General features: G+C 33.0%; 1 pseudogene; it reads left to right on the plus strand.

Annotated features, from left to right (window-relative positions):
* Window positions 1–11,557: 11,557 nt before the first annotated feature.
* On the plus strand, window positions 11,558–15,770 carry LOC127831108 (ficolin-2-like; annotated as a pseudogene).
* Window positions 15,771–15,843: the final 73 nt, after the last annotated feature.

Consider the following 15,843-nt stretch of genomic DNA (forward strand, 5'->3'; position numbering starts at 1 on the left):
ATTAAGGTGCACATAAAGATCATTATGCTGCACATATATTTCTTGAGCAAACGCAAAAATCTAAAATGTGCACATACAAGTCTTAGGGTTTCCGGCAATGTCCTAATGGGACACGTGATGGCTTTAGCTCGTGAAAGTCTTGAGGGTGACCTAAAAGTTCTTTAGAGCGCACGTGAAAGTCTCACGGGTATACAAGGTTTACATCAGTGTATGCTGTGCTTAGTGAATTTGTGTTTTCCATGTAAAATTGTTCTGTACCTTATTATTTTTGATAAGCCTTGTGTTTAGCCGTGTCTATTGTGTTTGTGTTATGTTACTAGCGAGTTTGTCCATTTTGTAAGGTTTTTCAACGCTTATGTTTTGCCCATCTTAATCAGAGGATACTGACATTGTTTTAAAAGGATTGTTCGGTATAACTACAAAATATTAAATTGTTATAAATTGTTGTGTATGGAAATGCATTTACGCACATAACGGGTATAAAGGTATAAACTATAACCATAGTACAAGGCCACTGACGTTTTATAAAAAAACCCTACGAACTCTTTCAGATCATAGATAATGGAACGCCATACGTTAAGAATATTGTGTCTTTGCATGCTAAGAGATTCAAATACATATTTATCTTTATCTAAACACTTGAAATCTGACAGAAACCAAATGTCGTTTATTGAAAAACCGATTTTCTAAAGGAAACCACAACAAATTCAGGCGCGCCTACTTAGGAAATTACTCGTCGTTTTAGCTTCGCAAAATGTCAGCCAAAGATGCGTTTGTCATAGGAATAGGTAATTCATACAATGGAAATAATAGTTATTGATGGTTATATTTCGGTAACTTTTTATACGGAAACCGCACATTGACGCTATAATTTTAAGTACAGAGAACTGGAGTATACTTTACATGGTGCTGCTCTAACAATTTAGATAACGTGAATTATTTATGTGAATTAAACTTTATTAATTTACATGTTGTTTGTCTATATACTAAATAATATACGTTTATTAATACAAAGCAAACACGTACAGTTTTTTTTATACTTACTCAAATGCTTAGATACATTAAACGAATGTTTATTCTCAATCTTAATTTGCAGGCTAACTTGAAACAAAAAAATAAGATTCTATGAATTGTTATTATTCGTATGTTTATTGAATTTGCATATGAATTCAATGTCAGATAAACTGATGCGTATTTTAAAGCCCCAACGTTTTGCAATGACCTTTCCAAAGAGGTAACCAAATCTTAAATCAGTTGTCTTCTCATCGTTGTGTTATATGTATTACCATGTGTTATACTGGCGGCTGGTAACATCCCTTTAATACAAAACTTGAAGGAATTTCTCTGCATATAACCTTACTGGAGTTATATTATCCCTATAACTCAAATTAGTGTACGTTTATAAAATCAGGCTGTATAGATCTATTCGCTTATCATTACACACACAATACAATTATGTTTACTTCTTTTATAAATCTACGATATAGCTCTGTCTGAAATCGTGTGTTACATAAATTAAAACTAAACATCAAATACCTGTTTAACTACATTAAACATTACAACGTCAACAGAAAATTAAGACAATATGAGACAATTTTCTTTAAAACATCGAAAGAAGTGAATGTGCATAACAAGTGTTGGAAAATATGTGAGAAAAATAAATCGCATGAACTGGGCGATATAAAGTTATGTAAAAATGTGGAAAACAAATAGGCTGACAAACATATACGCGTAAAGTTTGCAGTAATAATTTAGACTTGTTTAATATTTCTACGTGTTTAATTGAATAAGTATGTCAAAAATTAATGTTAACAAAACAAATAAAAAGGCAAAATTGTTTGAACATTGAGTTGTTGTTGTATTTGCATACGTATGCGTACATTGTAGTAATGAATGTTTCGTCTCTACCAGAACACATCATTGTACTTAGTTAACATTGTGCAGTCTTTATCTTAGGAGGTGTTTTTGAAAGTTGTAATAATTATATCTTGTTACGGTATATAATTGTTTCAATTGCTCATAAACCTTCAAACGAGGAGTTTCCAAATATAAAACATTAACAACTTACCTACTTGCCTACCTACTTGCCTTGCGTCTGTTCATTGAATATTTATTCACTATTTTCTGTGAACAACGATTAGGAAATGTATCTCAACATCAAATAGCAGAACTCTGAGTATTACAATATATAAGAAATGTTATTCGACTAGAGTTTATTGCAGTGGCAAGTTTTTAACTACAGTGTTAAATCATCTTAGCTGCTAGCGTTATCATGCGTAGTTTTCATAACTTAGCATTTCGCTCGATTGCAGTTATGTTTTTCTTCTTTTCTTTATCTAAGACATCCATCTGCCTTTTATCATTGCTTACAGTATTAACTACAACACAAACACTACCAATTATACTACATAAAGCGCAATAACGTGAGGAGACCGTTGTCACAAAATATTTTACGTGCTTGATTTATGTCATCCGATACCATCTAGTAATCCACTTGAAGAAAAACGTTGCAAAACATGTTTAAGTGGTTGTGTGCTTTACCTAGCAATTCGTAAAGAACTTTTATGAACATGTGTTGTTGACATAAAAAGTTCCGCTTATAGTATGTGTCATTAAATTATATTGTTGAAATACTGTCATCTTATAACATAAATGATGAATGTGAAATCCAACGTTTGTACATAAAAACAAATGGCATTCATACAAATACCATTTGCGTATCACTACATGTCTTCAACATTTATCTGGAAAATCTGTATGTGTGATTTAATATATGATAGTCGAATACATGTTAAAATTATACCGTGATTTAATTACATAAAATATTAAGGCAAAATCACGTAAATAATGTAAACGTTAGTATGAAACAATTACCATTGCCTGCGTATGTTCTACGTATGTTCTTCACGCCTAATTGATATTTACAAAAGTACGCTATCGTTTGCAATTCGAGAGATATGCATCGCGATTCACACTGGATTATCACTTCAAAATTACTAGTAGAAAAGAGTGTTTTCTGATTTGAAAGAAAATTAAATGATAACCACAAGTAAAATAACTGACCGACGAACTTCCACAAAACTCTAATATAATAGCCCATTGACACTCTACGTAAACTTAAACAGTACAAAACAATTCGATCAGAGTTTAATACCTACATACTTGAACTATACTGTATAATTGCATGTAGTACAATGTCCAGAAATCGGGGAAAATATCGTATAAGTACACGTCATATAATGTCGAGTCCTTAGAGTCATTGTGATTACATTTAAGTTGTAATAAGTTTCATGTCCTGAACGAGGCATACACAAGCAATCCAACATTTTAAAATGTGACACAAAAAATCTGAAATAAGTAAAACAATTGTACAAATCTCATTTCAATGTTATAAAGACGCTCATTATAACGATAACAGACACACGCGCCATAAAAAACTAATCGTTAAAAGCTAAACCAGTACAGTTCAACAGTAATTGTTTTATTTTTATAGTATTTGAGTGTATGTTGATATTGATTTGAAAATGTTCAAACAATACTGAAGCAGACAGAGCGTATTATTTTAAAACAGAATGTGTGGTTTAAACAACAAATCGCTCATTGAAATTTAAAATTAAATACATTTAAATAAATCCCCATGTGTTCTATCCAGACAAAAAGGGAAAACATTCCCGATAAAATATGAAAACAGTGCATACAAAATGCAATTATTGATAGAGCATAGTTAATGTCAATACATTTTCGCTTATTTTTGATTTACTAGTTTATGTTAAAACACGAACTAACACCCACTCCGATTGATCGATTTGGTTTCCCGCTATATTAAAATGGATTTACTAAAAATAAAAAAGAAGCTTTTTATAAGAAAACCCAAGGTCTTTGTGTAGTTTCTATTTTATATTATAAGGAAATCAGATGGAGGCTAATGGTAAGAAGAACTTACTGAATTGTGAATGGTTTACTGTGTCAACAGTTGCCGAATCAATGTCCGGAGAAAAATTATTGAAAGGCAATATATTGACAAGCATTAAAACTTATTGCCCATTATTGACATTACATTTCGGTGGCATGGTATCATAAAATCTTACTGCACTTATAGAATAGTCGGTGTGAAACCAAAACAATGACTATACGCAACATCAACTAGAACCATACCATTGTTATTTATTTATTGATAAACTTAAACCTGCTGAAAGGAAGCTAATGATCAATTTTATACAGGCAATTTTTATCAGAGAACTTTTACAGGTTTAATGGTCCAACAAGTTTTTAAAGAAGACTGATTTGTTTTCGAATGAATAATGGAAAGCACTAAACGCTATTCTGCAACTTTATTTTTTTAATTGTAAACATACACCATAGTCTATACTTGCTTCATGTGTTCTAGCACGTACGAAAGTCGTTTAAAATTCCTTGTACAACATTCCACGTTGCATTTTGTAACATGACTGTGAGGTCATGTATGACGTATTTCTTCCGTTTCCCACACGTAATAGACGATGTGAAATAAGTATCGATATCACTGCTTAGAACTTGCTTGTACTTGTCTTACACCACGTGTTTGAAGACCATATTTCAATAAAACTTTGTATCAGTCGTCTGAAGATTGCCTGTGTCAGAATATGACTTAGATTTAGAGTTAAAAAACAAAATTAATGCATTAACGCTTACTTTGATTGCATTGCTGTTTTAGTTCCACTAATACTTATTTAATACCAACATTCGGTTACATGTACTTATGTGTTCATGTTAAGGCAATGTTATATATGTATGCAATATAGTTTGAGGTAAATGTGTACATTTTTACTCTAGCAGAACCTTGAATATGCAATGTTTAATTTTGTATTCCGTTTTCTGTTTGCTCGTTTCATGTATATGACAAAACAATAAAATAAAATTCACATGTCAATCAAATTTGTTTCATAAAAATATTTAATTACCATATTTACTCTTCAAACGTTATAAATGATGCAACAATAATGAAATTCACTAGATAAAGATGAATTTCAATATCAAAATTATAGAAATAATTCTCCGTCGAACTACGTCGGAGAAATAATCCATTTATTTAATATTGGCATCCATGAACGAGACCTCGCTCTAGTATTTACTTTAAGGCTTCCATTTGCCGGCAATGAATGAATTAACAATGAATGACAACTTATACATCGTAAGCGAATCGATAAAGTCAGGTTTTATTGAACAATATTGATAATAATTCAGCCTTGTTAAATACTTACGATTTAATTATCAATTTAGGATAATCAAAACACCAGTAGAAAGATCTTCAAGTAAACAGCTACTTATTGCATTGTGTGTTTGTGCCTAAATTCAGTTACATATGCTATAAACAGTATGTTAGAATGTGTTTAATTACCCGCAAGTAAACAGCAAACTGTCGCCCGGTTCGGATACAAGTTTGATAGTTTGGTTACAATGTCAGCAAATGTGTCCATTATTTTCAACTTGCCTTATGGTATTTACAACTACCAAAATACACGATTACGTTGAGAATTACTGATTGAAAATATTTGCAATTATAGTTACAATATTTTCTATTTTCGTTACGTTATTTCAGCTTTGCATTTAGTGTACATGCTAAGAATGGAAATGACGCTTAATCATCGACCTCACTGAAGATGTACTAAATAAAATATCGGAAATGAAATCAAGCGGTAACCATATTTGAGGATTTTACATTAAGGCAATTGACTATAACCAAGTCTCATAATTATTCGGGTGCAGATTTTTATTTCCTTAATGTATTTACGTATGAGTCCTGATAAAAAGAAACTCGGAGTTTTTTTTTCCCAATAAAACGATTACATATTGCGCTCGTATTCCTGTGTTGTATAGCGTGAAATGATTTAATTTCTGGAATAAGATAACCGGTACACACTGATTGCTCAACTGTTCACAAATGAACATTTTCAAAAGCATTTAAAACTTGTTCTAGACCGGGTTAATTTGATTTTACTTTAACCTTTGCCTAACCGTTTACTGTTAAGTAAATCTTACCGGACTGCATATGCTTATCAATTCTTGATATATTTATAACGACACGTGACAAAACGTTTACATTGATGTAAATTGATCAATACTTTAAAGGCTTTTGAAGCTTTGTCATTGAATTTCAATTACAATGTAAATAACATTGAGTGGTATGACGATCGATACCTTGTGTCGGTTGTATTTATCTCTTAACAATAGCTATGTTTTAAAAGGTATTTAAGTGTATGCGTAAAAAATCAACCAAACGTGATTCGATAAAATAGCGTTTCTTTCAACGGAAACACGTGTCAGTAACAGTACCACTTTTAATGTACAGATTGGATATATTCAATTAGTTTGGCATTATTTCTATTAATGAATGTGATACACGCAATGGCCATGTCTGTATAATAGGCATTGTGTGTAGTGCCATACTTATATTGTCGGAAAAACATCCACATTTACTTCGCTATGGGTTCAATAACACGGCGTTAATCATCTCGCAATCAGTCTACCAATCCGAAATGTGGCAAATAATAACACTTTAGTGTTAAATTTTATTTATCTATCTGGAACTTATGTTACATTTTCTACTTTACACATCTGTATCATCATTTGTTTGCATGCAAACCATGGTGGCATAATATCAGCAAAACCGCAAACATCGTCAACAAAATTCGTAAACTGCTAAACAAACCGACGAAACATAATTTAATATCCATCTCAAAAGTGTAATTAGAATAAGAGCGCAATTTAGACGGTTACAGAATTAATTCTCGTTAGACTTTATTCCCGCCTATCAGTATGATCACATTTACAGAGCAAGATTTTATTCTATTTTTTATCTTATGCGCGGGAACTTGTATCGGGACAATAATGAGTCTAAATAATTTAGGTTTTTAAAATGTTTAACAAATAAATCAATTGTAAATATTTGATTAAATATGAGGATGTGGATAAACACATATGCAATATTTTATTCGACAGTTTTGCTGATTATTGGTTTTTAAGTTACCTTTAAACAACTATGATTTTAATACATTGCAAATGATGATAATAATAATAATAATATAAACTAATAATAATTATTGTTATTATTATGGTTATTAGTATAACGTTTTGTACGATTATATGTTCCACTGCACGAACATAGTGAAGATCAAGTTGTTTTAGTATTTAATATCAAAGACAATGACACTCCATGAACTCAATCACAATTGTAGAGCAGCCATTTATCCATCCACTCCTTTTCTAATAGAACCCCAAATATAAACATACAATGAATAACATTGGGATCGCCACCTTTGTGTTTTAAATGCAACGCATTTGATGTTGCAACCGATTTGACAATTCCGTGTCGAAAAAGTTTGAGTTATCCATTTTTTAACAAATTATAGTCGGCATCAGAAAACATGTTAATGCATTTTGGGAATTAATTGAATGTCGCTATGATTGAAAAGTGACAAAATAATAACAAATCGAAATCAAGTATTTTCCCCATGTCGTAAATTAATGTACCTAGTGAATTATCATTTGTAACTTCATTATTTAATAAATGCAAAACAACAGTAGACTATTTACGAAATTTTGGGATGGTAATTGTTTTGGGCCTATGTTTGACTTGAAACTAAATTGAATGCTACATGTCATGTGCAAATTGCAGTTTAAAATATAAAATTGACACTTGATTTTGATTAGATATTTTAATAATTTAAACAAAGTCGATAGCTTTATAACTTGCACTTATACAAATATTTTTTTCCAAAACAATCAACAACAATATGAATGTGTAACTGTTGTAGATAATGGAAATACCACTATTGGTAACTATTCAACAGTGTCGATATTTGCGCACAGCATTGACGTCTGCACATTTTAGAATATGGCGATGTGAATAATCTCGTTTTGTGTTGTTGTTGTGTTTTTTTTGGTTTCCATTTGACTAGTACGACGACGATCCGACGTTTCGTAATAAATAAACCGTAGATTTAATGCAATGGATGTATTTAATTATGATGCCTGATAACAAACCAAAGTAACTTGAACCATTATTTAAGCAAACGATTATAAAGTATGTTATGTGTTTCCTTTGCTGTGAAACTTGAAACGATTGGATTTGTGGAAAACAATAATTTGTTAAACATTAATTGTTCAGCTGCGGAGAAAAAGTACATGAGTTAAAGCATTGATTTTACTCTTACAAAATATTTACTCATTAATTTAAAGGAAACTTTATCGGATGGTTATGTAGGATTGAGCAAATAACTTGTGTTGTATTAAATGACAACTTGTAAAATGATAAAGATCGATGAATTTTCCAAACGAGTTTGAACCGCTTAAATGCAATGATAAATAGTGTTTTTTTATGTTGCAATGTATCGACAATTAAGTGGTATGAAAATTAATTGATTATTAGCAGTTTGATAGTTTTTGTTCTGTCAGAAGCGGTGCGTGAGGAAACAAAGCAAATACCAGTATTCCAAGAGTGCATGCCTGTTTAACAACAAAACGGGTTTTTATAAGGTTACACTGTTAATATGTGTTTTGAATTTATTTAAGTATTTCTGATATGCGTTAAATGTATGATTTCTACAATATGTGCAGCAAAAGCTTTTTATATATTATTAAAAAAATGAAATCGAGAAGGTACTTGATTGGATAAATAAATGTTGAACCATTTTTCTTACACTCTCCTCCGTTCAGGCAACATTATAGAGCCAACATTATAAAATAGACTTTTTTTTAGCAGTTTCAACAAAAACCTTTAATAATTTGTTATATCAAATGCCTAGTGAGACGCAATTCGTTTAAAATGTGTAGTGATGTTGTTTCGTTATTTCTACATGTCTGTATTGACTCTAATTCGGTACATATCAAGAATAACCTCCTTACAAAACCAACCGAAGAATCGATTCTAGCAATCTTATTATTGTGTGTCTGTGTGTTCCACACTATCGAAACAATAGAAATTGAACAGTTTAAAACTTCAAAATTAGTATGTTCTCATTCATCTGCCATATTTTTCATGCAGATTGAGACGTATATTGAGATAAAAGTTCGTTATCGATAATCGTGTCTAAGATCATTATCAATTTTCCAGGTCGGTCTGAACATCTCTGTACATTTTCCGATACGGTTAAAATAAAATGCACTCAAAAGTATGAAGTAAGCCTCAAACTATTTTTATAATATATATATATATGTCAAATACTTAACTAACAATAACTTTTATCATGGAGTGTCTGCTTATTATCTATTTTAAAAACTTTCAATGATGTGTGAACTGCTTTTGGTTAAGCTAATTTAATTGTAGAACCCTTGTATAGCTCACCAATCTAAATTTGTAATAAGAAATATTGACATCCTGATTATTGCTTTGATGTAAATTGTGGAAGAAACTCACGTACATCACAGCTGTCCCTTCAATAAAAGAATCTATTTGTGGATTTTATAAGGCATGCTAACGGTCGGCACATCTACAATGATCATGATGACGGCATTCTCATATAACGATATTCCTAGTGTATTGCCAGTTAAATACATATAAATATTACCGAAGACGTAAAGATCAAAACAGTGAAATATAATAGTACAAAGTATACTGGGCATGGTGTTTCTTGTATAAAACTTATGGAATACAGTAGCATTTACTGCAACGAGTGCCATTAATCATCGCGCCACTGTTATACCTCCAATTACCGATTATGAGTAAAGCGAACGATGTACTTCTTGAAAAGTCTACCGTTGTTTTCACGCAAATGTGTGTACATTAACAGAACATTAACAAAACGTATTATCATCGCAACGATTTATTTAAAAACAAGTACAGTTATTTTAATGGCCGAATCCGTCAATTTCGTACGTATATCGTTAGTTTATTATCTTTGCACAAATGTACCAGACCTTCCATCACTAGTGCTTGTTTGAAATAGGAAAAGTAGTTTTTTATATCTAGTAATGCAACATATAAGTGGTTGACAAAATTGTGAAAAAATAAAACTTCGTGACAACGAGTGGTAGTTGACAATAAAAACTGACTCATTTATAATCGACATTGATGTATTACACTGCTAGATTGTACAAATGTTCGTCATTTTCAAACATTTATCACTTTGCAGTCCAGTCATTATTATTTATTGACGAGGCTAATATATATTTCCAAGCTGTCCTGATATTGCAATAGCGTCTTTAAACAACCACTTCTGATTATATACAATCTCTGTCATTGCATGAAACAATCAAAGGCAGAAATATAGCAGATAAAGCTTTACAAGGAGTAATAAATTTGATGAATCGGGATTTTATCTTCCTGTGCAATCTTTGCAAACAATCCAAAAACTTCATTCAGGACGACACATGTTGTGAACATGCATTTCTTCAGCATTCTTTCGATTTGCTACTGCTTCTTTTACAAGATTGTTGAGTGCGCGTTCTGCGGTCAACCCAGGGCCGTACCCAGGAAATGTTGACTGGGGGAGGCCCAAACGGGGAGGGTGCGGGAGGGGTTGCCCCTCCCGAATATATATTTTTTATTAGGCACTGTTCAAGGTGAATTTTAATGCATATAGAAACATATGTTGTGTTATAAATTTATGGATATATAACAAGTAAATCAGCACCTTTCTGAAGTCTAAAGCTTTAACCATTACGGGCCGTCCATAAAGTATTCACGCTCCAGGTGAGGGAGGGTGAGTAAGAAAGTGACAGTTTGTGACATGGGGGAGGGGAGTCAGGCCATGTGTGATGTCACACATTTACCGGTATTTAAAAAAATTGTATAATTTATTTATTATTTCTTTAGTAGAATTTAAAAATAATTTTCACAAATTTGTGAAACATTTGAAATAGTTTTATGTCAAAATAAGACGAATTGCGTATCTCCTGATTCTGTTGTTCGAATGTTTAATAAGCAACTTGGCTGGGCCGGCTTATTCAATAGGCACAACCTCCTCACAGATTTCAATGACGAAATAATTGGACTGTTCCATTTTTAGTTAGTAAAGGGTTGAAAGAAAATCAAAAATATAATTTCGTTTTTATTAGAGGTTAACACGTGGATAAATATTCATACTGCTCATCGTAACAACCCAACAGTTATAAAAGCCTGTAATGTGAAAGTTTTTTTACCGGTAAGTGAAATTTTAATACGGTTTAATAGTGAACTGAGTTTTAGATTAAATTTAAATTAAGTATTAATTAAAAAAATGTTCGAAAGTGTGAGTTTATGACGTACTTTAGGGAAGGGGGTCCAATATTTTGTTACAGTTTGTGACGTGCCGGGGTAAAAATGGTAAAAAAAAGCGTGACATGCTTTATCAACGAGCGCTTGGTGTGAAATTCACACACATGTTTAAAGCTTTAGATTTCAGAAATGTATTACACTTTATAAAGTAGTAAAAGCAAACTTTGAAACTAAAAAACCTTTATTATCAAATGTAACATAAAGTATGACTGTAGAGGAGGTTTGATTTCAAAGAGAAAATACTACTATGGTTATATGTCAGTAAATTCATTATAAAATGTTTATCATCTACAAGACAGTTTTCACAGAAATGTTTAATAAGCTATGCCTCTAGAGGAGGTTGGAATTCAAAAGAGCAAACACTATTATCGTTCAGACCTACGTCCTTCTGTATCAGTTCCATCCATTCGCTGTTTCTCTCTCCTTGTCCAATCAAAAGACGTGTTACACCCACCATCAAAAGATGAAGCATTGAGCACAATGGGTAATTGACAGATCGGGGATGTGTGTACAAGGTGATAAGAAAACAATGCATAGGTGCGTATCTCCACTGGCGAGTAAATTAGCGCTAATCCCCCTGTGTATCAGGGGCAATAAAACACATCTGCACATTTTTATTGCGGGTAAGTGTACTGTGGGCCCTTTCATGTGAGAAAATTTGCAGTAGGCCCATTATTAAAAAATCATTACTCGACAGCCAGCTGGGGGGGCCCGGGCCCCTGGGTCCAGTGCCTGGGTACGGGCCTGCTGAACCCGTCACAGTAACAAAAGGATGTACATACAAAAACAACTGCAATGTCGGCTTCAAATTACTTGTTCAGTCTGATGGTGTTGCGGCAGCGATCAATGAAGTGACGTCATTCTTGAACGAGGAGTATCAACGCCGCTGTTGTGCATGCGCAAGCCATCAGAACCTTTCAACTACACCACGTGACTGCCAGGACTAGTACACTTCGGGGTTCCGTAAAACCGGGTTTTATACCATCTATCCGAGCCCGGGACTTACAGGTAGGAATTGTTAAGTTACACATCACTTAATGGTGGTAACACGGGTGGTTACATTGACGTTTAACTTGAAACTCCGTGAGGTAAAATTACAACCATTTTCTGCTTCTTAAATAAATACTGTATGTAACTCTTAATATCTTGTCCATCTGTTACTTATTTTCTCTTGTTATGTTGTTGTTAATACGTACACGTTTGTAAATAATGTTTGAACACTTTTCAATGTAGTTGTGTTAATAAATTGTTTTTGTCTTGAACTGATGCACTTTGGCTATACTGTGTTTACTTGTATGTAAATCGTCAAAGGCGTTTTATCTTTTCACAATGTTGTTAAAAATCTAATATGTTGCTTTACGAGATATACAAACTACCTTTCCTATTTGAAGGAAGGTCTGGTGCATCTAAGTACAGATAATAAACTAAGTCATATGTACGAAATTCGGAAAATAAATGACTAATTGCATATTACTATTGATTTGAGATTCATTGCATTAGTTTAAACCTATTAATTTACGCTCGATTGCATCACATTTACAAGGCTTATTGAAACGCTCTCGTGTATATGTCTTACTTACGTTAAGAAGCGGTTCTTATTCGCGGTCAATGCCTAAATGTAAGCAAGTACATATCAATAGTTGCAGAAGTACAACACAAATTGAGTACTGAAATGCTGTTTGTGGATAAAAAATTCTGCATTGTCGTAAATTGCTTAGCTAAAGGCGACTGAAATCGTTTTTGATGGTTAGCGCAGCTTTATCAGAACGATTAGATATTCCCGCCATCATAACACGCGTCTTGGAACTATTATCAAGCTTAATATTAAATTAGTTGTGTCTCTTTATCGTCTGAAGATGTGGGTCGTCATTGGAAACAGAAGCGGAGAATCGAACTGTAAGTCCAGCATAAAGATTTTATGTCATGATTCGTGCGATTACAATATGATGAATACCTTATATTCTCGTTAACTTAAACGAGTTTTGTTGGCAATAGTTATGATCCCTTTGTAGCCCGGTATTGGATATACTTTGCATTTATTTTGGCATGATTTTTGAAAAATAAGTTCATTAACAAATAAGTATCACTTGATAAATATTTGGTTCCAAAGACAAATATGCTTCGGTGAAATAAAGTTGTTCTTTGTTAGGAGAAATACTGACGATATATCTTCCTTAAAAAAACGAATATATTTTCGTTGATCATAGACGCTTATATAAATAAACTCAATTTGAAAGTAAGATTCATAACATATCGTATGGCCCATAGGAGGTTGAATGAAAGTCTGTCTACATCTGTAATGGTTTAACGCTCCCTTAGAGGTGTACGTTACATTTTACTCGCATTTGTGTGTCTGCGTCGTATCAATAACGGGAATTTGTTCTGTGGTACGCTTTAGCCACTTCTCGTACATCATTGTTCAGCAGTTTAATACGGAGACGCTCACATTTCGTTCAGCAGCTATAGACTTTATTCACGCTCTTTGATGTAATTATATTTGTATTTTTGTTTCGTCGTCGTCTCATAAAACGAAACAGTAGCTTAAGTTAAATGCCTAAGGTGGAGTTATTGCCCTTTGCATTGAGTTCTCAATAAATGTGCAGATCATAACGCAAAAAGGTATTTAAGGGTTAAAATAAAATTTATGTAATTATTGAATAATAAGTATATAATTGATTGTTTTACTGAAATATAATAATGCGCTTTGTATTTCCCAACTTTGAAGATCAAGATTTTGGGTCAAATCGACACTTTGGGGGTATTCGGCAATTACAATGACTACATTTGTTATTCAAAAAATCGTTGTAATAATAACAATTTATGTTAATGTTCTGTGTATGTACTCAAAGGTGCACGACAACAACGGAATACGTTTTAAGAAGAACATGGGAGGTATAACAGTGGCGAGATGATGAATGACACGCGATGCAGATATGTTGTTGTATTCCATACTTTTTATACAACAAAAAACATTGTAGATGCGTCTGCTGTGAGAATAATGGATTTAATCCACAAAGAGACTCTTTTATTGAAGGGAGAGATGTGATGTTCGTGATTTTTAAACAATTTATAGCATAGCAATATTCAGGATGTCAGTCTTTCTTATTAAAAATTTCAGACTCCATGTTTTTTCAATAAAATTAGCTTATACAAACGCAGTCCACACACCGTTGACAGTTCTTACAAGATTATAAGCTGATAGTTTATGATATAAGTTATTGTAAGTTAATTACTTGACATATATATTAGATAAATGTGTTGAAGTTTGCTTCATTCTTTCGAGGTCATGTTTATAAATATGTTTATGTAGGAACGAGTTTTTTTAAATTTAAAGCATTTTTATTTAAACGGTATTTTATTAATAAGTTGCCACAAGTTGGAGATCATCTTCATGCATGGAAAGCCGTGCCCGATATTTATCACTATCCAAGATACAGCAATGCCAGCGCTAATAACCATTTTGGAAAATGTACTTGGAACCACAGACCAAGGCAATTTATAATTAAATTATATCGTTATATTAGCCTCCCTCTGCGTTATACATAGAGTAAATTCAATGCTTTCACTAATGTACTTTGTATCGCAGCTGATCAATAAATATGTTACCGGTTATTGTTTTCCAGATATCAACTCGTTTGAAGTTTTAAAACGAAGGAAGTAAAGAACATAATTTATAATCGTTTGCTTAAATAATGATCAAAGTTGCTCTGGTTAGTTATCATGCATCATAATTCAATACATCCATGGAATGAAATCCACGGTTGATTTGTAACGATACGTCGTTATTATTTAATGTAAACATTGGAACAAATGAAACTTGTTCGATGCAGATAACGAAGTCAATTTAATGTATTAATGTTTGTCTTGTTCAGGTCCGTTGTGACATGGAGACGGATGGAGGAGGATGGACGGTAATACAGAGACGCGTGTCCGACAGCGATTTCTACAAATCCTGGGCCGAATACAAGGCCGGTTTCGGCGATGAACATAATTTCTGGCTCGGCAATGAGAACATCTTTGCAATGACAGGCTCAGAGGGTTACAGACTACGAGTTGATTTGACAGCAGTCGGAGGAGTAACCAAATATGCGTTATATCAACAGTTTGCAGTTGCATGGGAGGGTGATTTGTACAGGTTTTCGGTCGCAAATTATAGTGGAACTGCGGGAGACAGTCTGTCGTATACAAATAATATGGCGTTCAGCGCTAAAGATCGTGAAAATGACATGTCTAGTGGGAACTGCGCTATGTGGAGGCATAGCGCTTGGTGGTATACGGGATGCTGTTACGCAGATTTAAATGGTCCGCATGTTGGAACCAGAGAAGGACTGTTTTGGATTGGCTATTTAGAGCTTTTAACGAGCTCCGAAATGAAAATACGGAGGGGATAACTGATTTGATATGGGGTATATAACGTTATATTTGTAATACATGAACTATCAAAGTAATTGTAGCGTTTTTGTTAACATTAGGTGTTTAAAACTGTTTGTTTTCCGGACCCCATATTATGTAGTATTTACCGTTGTACAATTAAAGCATTAATATAGGGATAATAAACGTTTTCGAGGGCATGATCATCTGCGGGCGCTCGAAAAATCCGTTCCTGCCCG

Source organism: Dreissena polymorpha, chromosome 5 (genome assembly GCF_020536995.1).
Source record: "Dreissena polymorpha isolate Duluth1 chromosome 5, UMN_Dpol_1.0, whole genome shotgun sequence".
Taxonomy (NCBI): domain Eukaryota; kingdom Metazoa; phylum Mollusca; class Bivalvia; order Myida; family Dreissenidae; genus Dreissena; species Dreissena polymorpha.